Here is a 15,296-nt window from a genome sequence, read left to right as displayed (position 1 = left end):
GTTGTTGCTGCTAAGGGTGGCCCAACCAGTTATTAGGTTTAGGGGGCAATCACTTTTTCACACAGGGTCATGATGGTTTGGATTTTTTTTCACCTTTAATAATAAACACCTTCATTTACAAATTGCATTTTGTGTTTACTTGTGTTGTCCTTGACTATTGTTTAAATTGGTTTGATGTTCCGAAACACTTAAGTGTGACAAACATGCAAAGGAACAGGAAATGAGGAAGGGGGCAAACACTTTTTCACACCACTGTACCTTACTACGCCAATCCATACATGTACACCCCTTTTATACCTTTTTCTATAAAAAATGACACAGACACCTGCTGGATGTAAATGGCCTTTCAGGCCTTTATTTAAACAATAAACCAAACTAAAACTTTTTCTTTAGAACATCTGTAACCATTTATTTTACCATATATTTTCCTGTAACCAAAACCAGCTCATCAGATAAACAGTTGTTGATCCCTGACGACCCCATTTCAACTTGAGCCTGTAATCCCAACTTTTTATGGCATTCGCCCCCAGCCGCCAACTTGCCTCGGGGACTTACCAATTGACCACAGACCCCCAACTTATTAGCCTGTCAGTCTGGCCAGCCGCCAGACCACCCGGGAGGACTCCATACCCATGATGGGTCCTAACTTTTCCAAAACCTAATTTGGAACAGATAAATTGCATACCAGCCGTCAAGGACCCTACCGCCACTCGCACTCATGGGCACCCCATAGCCAACCAACCCTCCCCATTAAAGGGCGGGCGGGCGGGAACGTTCCTCCTGACCTGCTGCTCCAGACTGCTGACCCTCCTAGACTCACGTGCCTTCACATCAACTCTACTCCACCCCCTCGTACACCATCCTCCAATCAGGTAAGCCTTGTAACTCTCTTAACCCCTCGTACCATTCCCCTGCGTAAGCCTTGCACCCTGTCATGTATGTCCTACGCTTACGTTGCACTACAGCTACATACATGTCTTGACAAGGTAGCCAGATACCTTACTACGCCAATCCATACATGTACACCCCTTTTATACCTTTTTCTATAAAAAATGACACAGACACCTGCTGGATGTAAATGGCCTTTCAGGCCTTTATTTAAACAATAAACCAAACTAAAACTTTTTCTTTAGAACATCTGTAACCATTTATTTTACCATATATTTTCCTGTAACCAAAACCAGCTCATCAGATAAACAGTTGTTGATCCCTGACGACCCCATTTCAACTTGAGCCTGTAATCCCAACTTTTTATGGCATTCGTCCCCAGCCGCCAACTTGCCTCGGGGACTTACCAATTGACCACAGACCCCCAACTTATTAGCCCGTCAGTCTGGCCAGCCGCCAGACCACCCGGGAGGACTCCATACCCATGATGGGTCCTAACTTTTCCAAAACCTAATTTGGAACAGATAAATTGCATACCAGCCGTCAAGGACCCTACCGCCACAGCAGCACAAGAGTGACACCTCACCCTTGTGCCTGCCGCCACACCTGCAAAGCCCTGCCAATGCCATCTTCCAAACCCAAAGCCCACAGGTCAATCCCGACTGGGTTAAGGTGGACACCACCCCCCCCGTAAATACCTCCACGTCTCCACTTCCAACTCCCAATGCCTCACCACAATATCACCATTCCGGGCAACAAACCTCCCCACCTCTTTGTTCACCTTTATCCGGGCCTTATTAATCTTCTCACAAGACCGGGCCCCCCTCCAAGACATGCGGGCCACAATATCGGACCACACAATAATCATGTCGGGAAAGGCAGTACGAAGCCTGAGGAAGTCCCACCGTATGTCTTTTATGATGTTGTGCATCGGCCTGACAACCATGTCATTACCTCCCACATGTATGACCAGTACGTCCGGTGCCCGATCCAGGTCCGCATAGCGATGAACCTCTGGCACCACCTTGTGCCACATCAGTCCCGGGATGCCAATCCATCGAACCCGGCCTTCCTCCCTGGACAGTCTGAGTTGTCTGCCGTCCGGCCGTACATCCGCCCGTCTAGCCCCCCAGAACACAAAAGAATGTCCCAAAATCCAAATGAGACATCCCGGCTCTGAAATGACATAACCAAAAATTAACCAACCCAACCCAAAACAACCAAAACATATAGTCGACCACGCCAAGGAACCGTACTCCTACCCCTTTTACAAAAGGTGCGGTCGCACATAAAGCCGATACCTCCGAGACTCCCACCTCCCAATTTGCTTAATAACCTCTTCTGGCAATCCCCATCTAGCTGCCTCCGTGGCCGCCCCTATCCGGAAGGAATGAGCAGCATACTCTCCCGGAGACAAACCCCCGCTTCGCAAACACTTCCTCAACACCGCCGTAAATTGAAACCGCAAAAGGCATGAACCATCCGCATGCATGAATAACACCCCGTCCCGGTCCGGGCGAACCTCCAAATAAACCCTTAAAGCCTCCACCGGACAAAAACTAGGGTCCGTCCCTCGAAACAATGTTACCCGCACCCCTCTACCCAACTGGTCCGTTTTGGACTTCCGGACCAAAATTACCACCGAAGAAGGGGCCCATGAAACGTCACCCCTCCCCAAACCCCCCGGAGCTGTTTTTGATGGCGACACCAATTCTCCTATCCGAAACGCCCCAAAAAATGCCACCAGGAAAGCAGCTTGGAAAAGTATTTGTTCAAAAACCAGAGAACACACTTCCCTGACGTGGCTCAACAAAATACCCAAAACTTCAAAAGAAATCGGACGCCGCAAATCCCTTTTTGCCGCCCCTTTTCTAAAACCCCTCAACGCCTTTTTAACTAAAAAATTCTTAGTCACATCCGCCAACCCCTTACATTGAAACAAAAAGGCCAAAGCCGAAATTTTCTTGCTGACTGCCGAGCCCGACACCCCAGACACATAATTGTAACAGATAAAACCCAATACCCACCGCAGCAGCTCAGCCGGGCCCTCCGACCCCCCAACCTCACCCAACCAGTACGACCATTCCCTCCACACTGCATTATAAGCCACTCGAGTACCTTCACTCAACGACTGCTGAATCAGTCCTCCGATGATTCCAACGCAATCCCCCACATCTCCGGAGGGCACGGGTCCCCGCGTCTGTTTGCGTCCGGAGCCAGTCTGCGAAAGTCCTCCCACTGGAAACGAGACAGAGCATCCGCCAACTTATTCTCAATCCCAGGGATATGCACCGCATAAACAAACGCATTAATCCGTAAACAACTGAGTACCAACCTTCTTAACAACCTAACCACCGGGGGGGAGGAGGCCGAAACATTATTTATGGCCACCACCACTCCCATGTTATCACAATGGAAGCACACTTTTTTATCCCGGAGCTTGTCCCCCCACAATTCCACCGCCAGAACTATGGGGAAAAGCTCCAGTAACGCCAGGTTAGTTAAAAACCCCGCCTCCCTCCAAGAGTCCGGCCATGGTTCGGCACTCCATTGCCCCTGGCAATAAGCTCCATAACCTGCCGAACCTGCTGCGTCAGTAAACAAAACCAAATCAGCGTTGCTGACCGGTCCCTCCTGCACAATCGCTCTCCCATTAAACTCCACCAGGAACACCCCCCATACACCCAGATCATCCCGCAATTCTCTGGACAACCGCACAAAATGAGTGGGCACCTTCACCCCTGCTGTGGCTGCCGCCAGTCTCCTGCAAAAAATTCTCCCCATAGGCATAATCCTGCAAGCAAAATTCAATTTGCCCAGGAGCGATTGCAATTCCTTCAACCTGAGTTTTCGTTTCCCCCGCGCCGCGACCACCTCCTGCCGCAGCGCCACCACCTTCTCCTCAGGCAACCTACATTCCATGGCCAGGGAATCAATCGTGATTCCCAAAAACACTATCTCTGACCTGGGACCCTCCGTCTTCTCCCTCACCAAGGGAACCCCAAACCGTTCGGCCAAATGCTGCAACGTCCCCAGCAGTATCCCGCAGCCGCGGGATCCTGGCGGCCCCACACACAGGAAGTCATCCAGGTAATGTATGACCGAGTTGACTCCCGCCGTCTCCCGCACAGCCCATTCAAAAAACGAACTGAACAGCTCAAAAAGTGCACACGAGATAGAACATCCCATGGGCAAGCAGCGATCAACAAAATACGACCCCTGCCAGCAACAACCCAACAAGCGCATACTCCCTGGATGCACCGGCAACAAACGAAACGCCGCCTCTACATCCGTTTTTGCCAAAAGAGCCCCCCTGCCATACTTTCTCACCCACGCTATCGCTGCATCAAATGATGTATAAGTAACCGCACAAGCTTGCGGGTCAATACCATCATTTACCGATCCGCCCCTGGGGTAAGACAGGTGGTGAATCATCCTGAATTGCCCCGGTTCCTTCTTCGGAACAACCCCCAACGGCGAGACCACCAAAACCGCCATCGGAGGGGTAAGAAATGGGCCGGCCATCCGGCCCAACGCCACCTCCTTAGCCAATTTTGCCGACACCACATGTTCATGCAGCAAAGCCGACTTTAAATTTTTGGCCAGCGGGGGAACCTCCCTCAATGCACTCGGAATCCGAAACCCATCCCTAAAACCAGCCTCCAACAACCCCGCCACCGCACGATCAGGATACCTACTTAGGAAAGGAAGCATCCTTTCCAGCCTCACCGGCGTCATCCCTTTTTCCAGCGAAATCTCCAGTACGACCTTTTCCCTGTCTGAAACAACGTGCGAAGGGGTGCCCTCCACTGCAACCCGAACACTCGTGCTTGTAACGACAGGCGTTACCAAACTTGCACGTCCCGTCATTAAATTGCCAGCAGACCCCCTTCTTTTTTGGGGCCAGCGATCCCGCTGAGGCGGCGGCGCCGGCCCCCCCTGGAAAAAACTGTCCCGGGGCCCGGGCCGAAGTCATCAACTTCATCCACAGGCTGATGTCCTTGTGGTCCCACCTAATGGACGTCCGTACCGCTTTCCGTTGACGGAACTGTTCGTCATAACGTAGCCAGGCCAAGCCCCCATAAACCCTGTGCGCCTCACTAATGGCCTCCAGGTAACAGAACAATGCCGAACAATTCTCCGGCGCCTTTTCCCCAATCACGCTAGCTAAAATCGCAAACGCTTGCAGCCAATTCGCAAACGTGCATGGAATAAGCCTATATCTCCTCTTCTCCTCCTCTTCCTTCTTGCTCTCATCAGGCTTAACCCTGTCTAAATTAAACTTCTCCAACGGCAACAACGAGAAGATTTCCACAAACTCGTCCTTCCAAATCTTCTCCCTCACCTCCTTCTTCAAATGCGCACCTAACGGTCCCTCGAAGCACACATAAACTTCGCTCCTCGCCGCATCTGCCAGGCGAATTTTCTCCGCATCCTTGTCTTTGTCCACCGCAGCACCACTTGGTCCCTCGCCGTCCTTCCGCGCCAGCACCTCCTTCTCCGTCTGCGTCTCCGCTGCCACCCCACCCCCCGCCAACCCTAACCCGGAGGGGACAGCCGTCCCCAGCTCTACCCGAGCCACGGCAGGCGGCCCTACCCATGGATTAATCGGGGCGGGCACCGACACCGAGTCGCCCTGCAGGCGGCGCAGCAGCTCTTTCAACACCAACAACATCTCTCCCCCCCCCTCCGCCCCCCCCCCACCCCTGCATCCCCCCCACCCACCCCCGCAAGAAACCCCCCCACAGACCCCAAGGACTTACCGGGCTGCTGTTGCCTGGAAGGCTCTCCAGCCGCTGCCCCCACTGCCGCCGCCGGATTGCACTCGTCCTCCTGCAGCTCCCCCTCTTCCATGCTGCTGTCCTCCGTCAGTGTTCTGACCCTCGGGGGCCTCCGCGCTGGCGTGCCAGACGGCCCAGGCCGCTCCCGACCGTTTTCCTGTCGCTGTGCATGGCGCTCCGCCATGTTTTTTGTTTACTAAGACATCACTTCCGGTCGCGCCGACCTCACTTCCGCCGACGTCATCGGCGTGCGCCGCGCCGAGCGCGCGCGCGCTGCTCCTCCGCTGGCCCTCCCTCCCAGGCACAGAAACATGCCCGGAGGCGTGGCCACCCGACTGCCGCTCTGCATCTTCTAATGGGCCCCCCCCCCGAAGCTAAGATGGCGCCCACACGTGGCAGGCCGCCGGCCGCCTCCGGGACAAGGCCGGCGCCCGAGGACCTCACTCTCCCCCGTCGAGAGGCAGGATCCGGTGAGTGACCCCCCTCCCTCTGGGACTCAGCCGTGGACGGGGATTCCTCCCAGGCCCCCCACTAGACGACCGGGGTGTCTGCTTAGCAGGGGGGCCTGAAGGGGCCCAACTGGGGCTCCCAAGCCGGCGCTGAGTACGGGGGGCAATGTCAGGGCTAAGGCGCACAGGGGGCCGAGACCTCCTTGCCCGTGTTGGGGGTACCCCATCTGCGGAAGGTCCCTGCCCTACCCCCTGAAGGGTGGCCGCAATTTGGCTTTGTAACCAGTCTGCGCCATGCTGTTCTGCGGCTGATCTAAGCTGGGCCCAAAGCTGCTCTAACCCACTCATCTTTTCCAGGTAGCTGATCCTGAACGTTCCTCCTGACCTGCTGCTCCAGACTGCTGACCCTCCTAGACTCACGTGCCTTCACATCAACTCTACTCCACCCCCTCTTACACCATCCTCCAATCAGGTAAGCCTTGTAACTCTCTTAACCCCTCGTACCATTCCCCTGCGTAAGCCTTGCACCCTGTCATGTATGTCCTACGCTTACGTTGCACTACAGCTACGTACATGTCTTCTCTAAAGGACCAGTATCCCCTTACAATTCCAGGTACTGCCTCTTTTTCATCAGGCCACCCACTCAAAACAATAGACTTCAAAGCTTGTAAAGTTGCATCACTGTCAGTGTGCTGTATGAGTTGATGTAGTCGCTGATCTGTGACATTAAGATGCTTGATTGATATCAGCAAATAAATTTTGCTCCTGTTGCCGCAGACACATTGTACCATGCTCATGCTCACCTCCAGGTGCCACATTATCTGACGTAGCTCTGCTCAGGGTATCGCTGACATACATTTCACATCCTGGCTTGTAGACAACATTCAGGTTGTAATGCTGCAATGTAAGCATCATGCTCTGCAAACGCTTGGGAGCACACAAAAATGGGATTTTTATATACAGCTTACCTGTAAAATCCTTTTCTTCAGAGTGCATCACGGGACACAGGAGCTCATTACATAGTGGGTTATATAGTCACCTCTGGTGATTGGACACTGGTTAACCCCAATTAAGGAGAATTCCTCCCCTATATAACCCCTCCCATATGGGAGGCACTTCAGTTTTGTAGCACAGCAATAGGAAACCACGTAAAACCCAAGAGGGGTGGGAGCATTGTGTCCCGTGATGTACTCTCAAGAAAAGGATTTTACAGGTAAGCTGTATATAAAAATCCTATTTTCTTGAGAGTACATCACGGGACACAGGAGCTCATTACATAGTGGGATGTCCCAAAGCAATGCTCAGATTGAGGGGAGGGAGACACAGATCATAATTATAGACCGCCATGGGCCGGAGGACCTAAACTGCAGCCTGCAGTACACTGCGCCCAAAGCCGATATCCTCTTGCCCTCTGATATCCACCTGATAGAATCTGGTGAATGTGTGGACTGATGACCAAGTTGCAGCCTTACAGATCTGAGCCAGGGAGGCCTGGTGTTGCACTGCCCAAGAAGCACTTACAGCCCTAGTAGAGTGTGCTTTCACTTGAAAAGGAGGGATTTTCCCTCTAACACTATAGGCCTGAGAAATAATCTGTCTGATCCACCTTGAGAGAGTGGATTTTGATGCCGCCTGGCCCTTCCTAGGGCCCTCCGGCAAAATAAATAAGCAATCAGTTTTCCTTATCTGAGCCGTTGCTTGAAGATAGATACTGATTGCCCTAACCACATCCAAAGTGTGCAAGGATTCTTCTTCTGCGGACTGTGGGTCCGGAAAAAAGGATGGTAGGATTACATCTTGATTCAAATGGAATCACGAAACCACCTTAGGTAGAAAGGACCTGTTGGGGCGCATGACCACCCGGTCCTTATGAACAATTAGATACGGCTCTTTGCTGGAGAGAGCTGCTAGTTCTGACACTCTTCTAGCCATGGATATGGCTACCAAGAAAACCAATTTTTTGGTCAAAAGAACTAATGAAGCCAGATGCAAAGGTTCAAAAGGTTGCCCCTGCAAAGCCGAGAGAACCAAATTTAGATCCCATGGGCATACCGGGGGTTTGACTGGCGACCTTATCCGCATAGCCCCCTGGATGAAAGCCCACACCAGGGAATGCGATGCAAGTGGCTTCTGAAAAAATACTGACAAGGCCGAAATCTGCACCTTGATAGTGCTAATTCATTTCTAGGCCTGACTGGAGAAAGGCCAAGATCCTGCTAATGACATACTTTCTAGGATGCCATTCCCTGAGTTCACACCAGGAAACATATGCCCTCCAGATTTTGTAGTAAATAAGCCTGGAGGCCGGCTTTCTGGCATTAACCAGAGTAGAAAGGACTTTCCCCAAAAGCCCACGGTCTCTCAGAATGTGTGTCTCAGCAGCCAAACCGTCAAATTCAGACTGTGTAAAGCAGGATGGTAGATTGGACCCTGTGAGAGCAGATTTGGCCGGAGAGGGAGGATCCATGGCCTGCCTACGGCCAACTTCGTGATCTCTGCGTACCACGGTCGCCTGGGCCAAGCCGGGCTACCAAAAGGACCGACTTTGTTTCCCTCTTGACTCTTCCCAGGAACCGCGGAAGAAGCGGGCACGGAGGGAAAGCATAAATCAGATTGTACTGATCCCAGGGAACTGTCAGAGCATCTGACCCCTGAGCAAGTGTATCTCTTGTTCTTGACACGAATTTGTCCAGTTTTCTGTTGAACCTGGACGCAAACAGATCTACGTCTGGAGTACCCCACCTGCGACATATGTCCAAAAAAACGTCGGGTGCAGAGCCCATTCTCCTGGGCACAACTGTGGCTCAGAAAATCCGCCTGCCAATTTTCCACTCCTGGAATGAAGACTGCAGAAAGGCATGGAACATGCTTTTCTGCCCAGACAAGTATGCGATTCACCTCTTTTTGCGCTACCAGACTCCTGGTAACGCCCTGGTGATTGATATAGGCCACTGCTGTGGCATTGTCAGACTGAACCCAAACAGGGAGACCCTGTAGTCTGGAAGACCACCGTATGAGAGCCATATAAACTGCCCGGATCTCCAAGACATTTATGGGCAATAGCCTCTCGATCGCAGACCATTTCCCCTGCGAGGATGTCTCCTCTAACACTGCTCCCCAGCCTGTCAGGCTGGCATCTGTCGTAATAACCTTCCATGGAAGAGGAAGAAAGGTTTTGCCTTTCAGCAAATTCTCGGTTTGTAACCACCAGACGAGACTCCTGCGTGTCCCTGGGGATAGACGCATAGGAAGATCCAAGGATTGGGGCTTCCTGTTACAGGCCGCAAGGATGCATCTTTACAGAGGCCTTGAGTGGAACTGGGCAAATGGAACGGCCTCGAAGGATGCGACCATGTTCCCTAACAGTCTCATGCATAACCGAATGGGGGAAGATCTCCTGCCCAGAATTAGGTGCACCAGATCCCCGATGGCCAAGGCTTTTGGCCTTGGAAGAAACACCTTGCCCTGAGCGGTGTTGATAAACATACCCAGGTATTCCAACCTGGTAGCAGGCTATAGGGACGACTTTTCTAGGTTTATAATCCAACCTAGGAGTTCCAGGTGTTCTGGAAACACTGTGGTTCAGGAATGCTACTGTTTTCTCCATGAGAAGCAAGTCGTCTAGATAAGCCATGACGGCTATACCCTGAGCTCTTAGGTTTGCTAAGAGAGGGTCCAGAATCTTTGTGAAGACTCGAGGGGCCGTGGCGCGCCCAAACGGCAAGGCCACAAATTGAAAATGGCGCCATTCTACCGCGAACCTTAGATACCTTTGGTGTACAGGAAAAATTGGCACATGGAGATATGCATCCTTGATGTCTATTGATGCCATAAACTCTCCCCCTTGCAGGGAGGAGACCACAGTGCGCATTGACTGCATTCGGAAGGACCGGATGCGTAAAAACCGGTTCAGATCCTTCAGATCCAGGATAGGTCTGACACTTCCATTTGGCTTCGGAACGGTGAAGAGATTCGAGTAAAACCCTGAACCCTGTTCTTTTGGGTCCACTTCTACTATCACCCCTTGGGATAGTAAGTGATCCAAGGCCAGAAATAGCGTTTTTTGCTTTACTGTATCCCTGGGGATCCTTGACCTTAGAAAGCGAGAAGGTGGAATCTCCTGAAACTCTAGCTTGTAGCCCAGAGACACCGAAGAGATCACCCACTTGTCCCGGATCTCTCCCCGCCAGGCTTCCGCAAACTGCCGAAGCCTTCCCCCCACTTGGCCGAGCAGGGCGCCCCTTCACAAGGAAGCTTTCGGGCTTCGCTTCCGCCCCCAAGTCTTTTTCTGCCCTTGGGCCCGGCCCTGAGCCTTTCCTGTGGAGGAGGGTTGAGAAGGCCGTCGCCGCTGCTTAGAGCTTGATGCTCCGGGAGAGAGAGAACGCCTAAATGACGGACGTTTGCTCTTTTTGACTGGAAGGAGAGTAGATTTACCCCCTGAAATTTTTTGGACGAATTTGTCTAATTCTTCTCCAAACAGACGTTCCCCTTTAAACAGGAACCCAATCAAATGCTTCTTGCACGATAGCTCAGCTGCCCAATTCTTTAGCCATAGGGCCCTTCGCATGTGTACCAACAGGAGAGATAAACGAGATGCTTGTTGGACAGAATCCAAAATCGCATCAATCATGAAACACAGAATTTGAGGTATTTCTGCATAATTCTCCACTTCCTCATTGGGAAGCAGAAATAAAATTCATGATTCTCCCTTCAAAACCCTCCAATGTAGCCCTAAGGGAGTCCTCTGTGACATATACCGGGGCTGGGACATTAGGAGAGGCTGCAAAACCTGACAGGGGCACTGACTCATCCTGTGAGGCTGGCTCCAGTCTTGCAGGGGGGAAGGTAACTTACAGGCATTTTTAGAACCCCTGGACCTAGGCGGTGATTTACCAGTGCCCTTGTTACCTCCCCCTGAGACCCTCTTATGAGGAGACATAGTCCTAAACTACAAAGCAGAGGTACTAGTACAAAGTGCAATCACTGTTGTGCTAAAAGTCTCACAATAACATATATATGCTTAATACTGCACAACCTGATGCTGAGTAGGTGTCTTAGGTTTGCCAGGATCCAATCCCCTGGGATGCTTACTGCCCACAGCTCCTGTGTCTCTCACTTACAGTCCCCTGACGCTCTGGGCTTTAAAACTGCCGCCTGGCGCCTGCGCAGTACAGCGGCATGTACACCAACGTGCACGGCTCACAACCACACTCCCCCCTCCTCCATTAGCCCGGGGAGCGCGCGCGGCGCGCATGCACGAGGACCGCTGGAATCCAGGGGGAGAAAAGGAGTCTCATCAGAGCTGCGTGGGACCCCCAGACTACGAGGGACCCCTGTATTACCTTGTTGTGGCAGGGACTGCAGTGGAGACGTGAGACCTCTGGAGAACCAGGCTTCACTGAGCGTGTGTACTGAAAGGCATGTAAGTATGCATCAGGCTGCTCTTACTCCCTCTAGTGGTGGAAACCAGGTAAGACATACAACTACTCAAAATGAAGAAATCCATCATATAATTATATATAGGATTAACTTCCCTTACCTGTCCTCGCCGCAGGAATTGTTGAAACAGACAGATTCCAGCCTTCACCCATCACGGCGGGCAGTGTTAGCCAACCTTCAGGTTTATCTGGGGCTCTTTCTCAGAAGAGCCTCCTACCTGGACCTTGTAAAAGACTCTGCCAGAAACTTTCGTGAGCTCTGTGTAAACAGTACACCAAGTCTGGTTTTCCCAGAGCCCAGTCTTCCAATAGGAGAGGACTTACAGGCCAAACCTCGTTTCTTCGGCTGACGAGGCCCGGGTACCATACCATCTTGGGAGTCAAATATCGGCCCGAGATATGGATCCGGTTTCTTGTAGCCCTTAGGCCCCCACAGGGACCTGCACAGAGCTTTCTTCATAGCACATGTTTTACATGACCAACCACCATAGACACTGGCGAAAAAACTGAGGTGCCTCCCATATAGGAGGGGTTATATAGGGGAGGAATTCTCCTTAATTGGGGTTAACCAGTGTCCAATCACCAGAGGTGACTATATAACCCACTATGTAATGAGCTCCTGTGTCCCGTGATGTATGATCAAGAAAGGGGCTTTTTGAATATGGCTATCAGAGGTTTGTGATCAGTTTCAGCTGTGATTGAATCCCACCCATAAAGATAATGCTGGAAACGCTGGCAAGCAAATACAATGCTTAAACATTCCTTCTCAATTTGAGCATAATTTTTCTCAGCTGGGGAAAGAGCTCTGGATGCATATGCAATTGGCTGACCTCTCTGCAAAAGGCAACAAACTAGACCATTTTTATTGGCTTTTAACAGGCTTTGCAACATCATAGTATTTCAACACTGGGGCAGAGGTGACCAAATGTTTTATATCCTCTACTGCCCAGTCATGCTTGGGAAGCCAGTGCCAAACTGCATCTTTGTCCAGAAGTCGTCTTAATGGCTCACACATCTCAGATAAGTGTGGCAGGAATTTTGCTAGGTATGTAACAAAGCCAATAAATCTCTGTACCGCATCAGGCATCATTAGGCTTTGGCATGTCCACAATGGCTTTAATCTTATCTGGGTCAGCTTTTAAGCCTTGTGAAGACAGGATATGTCCATGGAAACTGACTTCTTCCACATTGAACTGCAATTTCTTTACACTAAGCCTCAGCATCACCTGCCTACAATGATCCAGTAGCGCTATTAACTTTTCATCATGGACCTGCTCAGCCTCTTCATCTGTATTACCGCAGCCAACTATAAAAATGTCATCAGCTATTGGCTCAATTCCGTGAAGACCACCTAATAGTTCATGCTGCTTTCAATGGTATACCTCAGGTGCTACAGAGACTCCAAATTGTAGTTTTAGCCATCTCTTTCTGCTCCAAAGAGTCCAGAACGTGGTCATGTAGCTACTCTTTTCATCCAGTTTGCACTGTAAAAAGGCATCTCTAGCATCAACAAGTGTGAAGACACATGCTTTAGGTAGCTTGTGTATTTCCGCCGGTCATATAATGCCAGTGCTTGGCTGGCTGACCTTCAAAAGGAATGCAACCTGCCCAAGACCCGCCTCATTTGTGACAAGCCTACCAGGTGGAACTCAATGTTGGCAATGCTGCAGCGGCTGCACACACAGCAGGAGGGCCATCAATGAGTACCTGTGTGAGTATGGCACCGGGACAGGGTCAGGGGAGCTTGGCTTTTTTTGCCACTCCAGTGGCTACTGATCAAGGATGCATGCACTGTCCTGTCACTATTTGAGAAGGCCATAAGGATGATGAGCAGTGACAGTGCATGCATCAGTGATACTGTCCCTCTTGTCTTCCTGTTGGAGCACATGCTTTGTGGAATAATGGACAGGGCACTTGAGGCAGAACAGAGGGAGGAAGAGGAGGACTTCCTTACCTCTTAAGGCCCCCTTTATACAGACAGTATTTCTGCAGGCCCGCTGATCACACAGGAAAAGGAGGAGGATGAAGATTGTGTCAGCATGGAGGTGGAGCCTTGCACTCAGCATCAGCAGCAGTCTTCAAGGGATTATTTTCAGTCTCCAGAAACCCATGGACTTGTACGTGGCTAGGAGGAGGTGGCTGTGGAACATGTCATCCTTAGTGACCCAGAGGAATCCGGATCAGCAAACCTTTGCTGCATGGCCTCCCTGATTCTGCAAAGCCTCCTAAAGGGCCCTTAGATTTGTGGTATCAAGGAGAGGGATAATTACTGGCTGGCAACCCTTCTTGATTCAGGTTACAAGGGTAAGGTTGCGGAACTTATCCAGCCTTCGCAGAGGATGAAACATCTTCGGGGGGCCTTGCAGAAATGTTTGTGCAATGCATTTCCAGAGCCTAGGAGGTTACAATTTCCTGGTCCTCCTGGACAACGTGTTGCTGAGGCTTTGGTCAGCCACAGAAGGAGCGGTGGAGAAGGTGGCCGTCTGACCGATGCATTCAGACAATTCTTTAATCCGCAGCCCCAAGGTCTGATCGGTTCCAGCAACCATCGCCAGCATCTGATTTACATGGTGCTTGAATACCTAGGGGCAAGATTAGACTTGGAGGCTATTTCAACTAAAAATCCACTGGGTTACTGGGTCTTGAGGATGGATCACTGGCCAGAGCTTGCACAATATGCAACTGAGCTACTGGCCTGTCCTACATCCAGTGTTCTTTCTGAATGCACATTCAGTGCTGCTGGAGGCTTTGTAACCAATCACAGAGTGCGCCTGTCCGCAGACTCAGTTGATCGGCTCACCTTCATAAAAATGAATCGGTCTTGGATCACCAGCTACCAAGCACCTGATGCTGATGTAACTGATTCATTTTTCTATGAATGTGAGATCCCTTGAAGACTGCCTATGCTGAGTGACTATCCAGTTATGCTGAGTGACTATCCTATTCCTCCTCAATGTTCATGTTGATAGCTTCTAAGAACATTTTTGTTTCAGGGCACCACCACCAATTTTTCTGCCCCTGTTTAATAGGGGCATATAATTGTGATTTTTGCTGTAATATTTTGCAGCAGGGCTCATTGCTGCGCTCAACAAGAGTATCTGTGAGGCTTTACAGTTTTGTGCCACCGCCACCACCGCCTAAGGCCCAATTTTTCTGCCCCTGTTTAACAGGGGCATGTAGTTACAACATTTGCTCAAATATTTCACAGCAGGGCTTGTTCTTGCGCTCAACAACAGTATCTGTGAGGGGTTACAGTGTTGTGGCACCACCACCAGTGCCTAAGGCCTAATTTTTCTGCCCCTGTTTAACAGGAGCATATAATTACAATATTTTCTCTAATATTTCACAGCAGGGCTCGTTCCTGCGCTCAACAACAGAATCTGTGAGGGGTTACAGTGTTGTGGCACCACCACCAGTGCCTAAGGCTCAATTTTTCTGCCCCTGTTTAACAGGGGCATGTAATTACAATATTTGCTCTAATATTTCACAGCAGGGCCCATTCCTGCATTCAGCAAGAGTATCTGTGAGGCTTTAAAACGTGAAATCAGATGTAAGTTCATACAAAAGGTCATGCCTACTTTTGCATTACTTTCAGTACAGCTCTTGTACAGTATATAAACACATTTTAAAATATTTTAAATATATCAACAAACCTACTTAAAATATATTGCATATATTGAAACAAGCAGGAATATTTATAGGAGATCGAATCGATCATCAGGTCCTCCATTTAATTCTTA

At 50.6% G+C, this 15,296-nt stretch overlaps 1 protein-coding gene across 5 annotated transcripts in view; it reads left to right on the top strand.

Annotated features, from left to right (window-relative positions):
* LOC143943354 (NACHT, LRR and PYD domains-containing protein 3-like) overlaps positions 1-15,296 on the top strand; it is a 124,369-nt gene that overhangs the window by 21,730 nt on the left and 87,343 nt on the right. For 3 of the 5 annotated variants that reach the window (XM_077465078.1, XM_077465077.1, XM_077465081.1), the window contains exon 3: positions 6,476-6,590. The exons of the other annotated variants lie outside the window; for them this stretch is intronic. The gene's annotated coding sequence lies outside the window, so the exon portion shown is untranslated. The remainder of the gene's footprint in view (positions 1-6,475; positions 6,591-15,296) is intronic. 5 annotated transcript variants of the gene reach the window in all.

The sequence above is a fragment of the Lithobates pipiens genome, unplaced genomic scaffold (genome assembly GCF_037356315.1).
Source record: "Lithobates pipiens isolate NorthernLeopardFrog02 unplaced genomic scaffold, aLitPip1_a1.2 Scaffold_30, whole genome shotgun sequence".
In the NCBI taxonomy this organism is placed as follows: Eukaryota; Metazoa; Chordata; class Amphibia; order Anura; family Ranidae; genus Lithobates; species Lithobates pipiens.
Note: the sequence above shows the minus strand (reverse complement) of the source record. Positions and strands in the feature narration are given on the sequence as shown.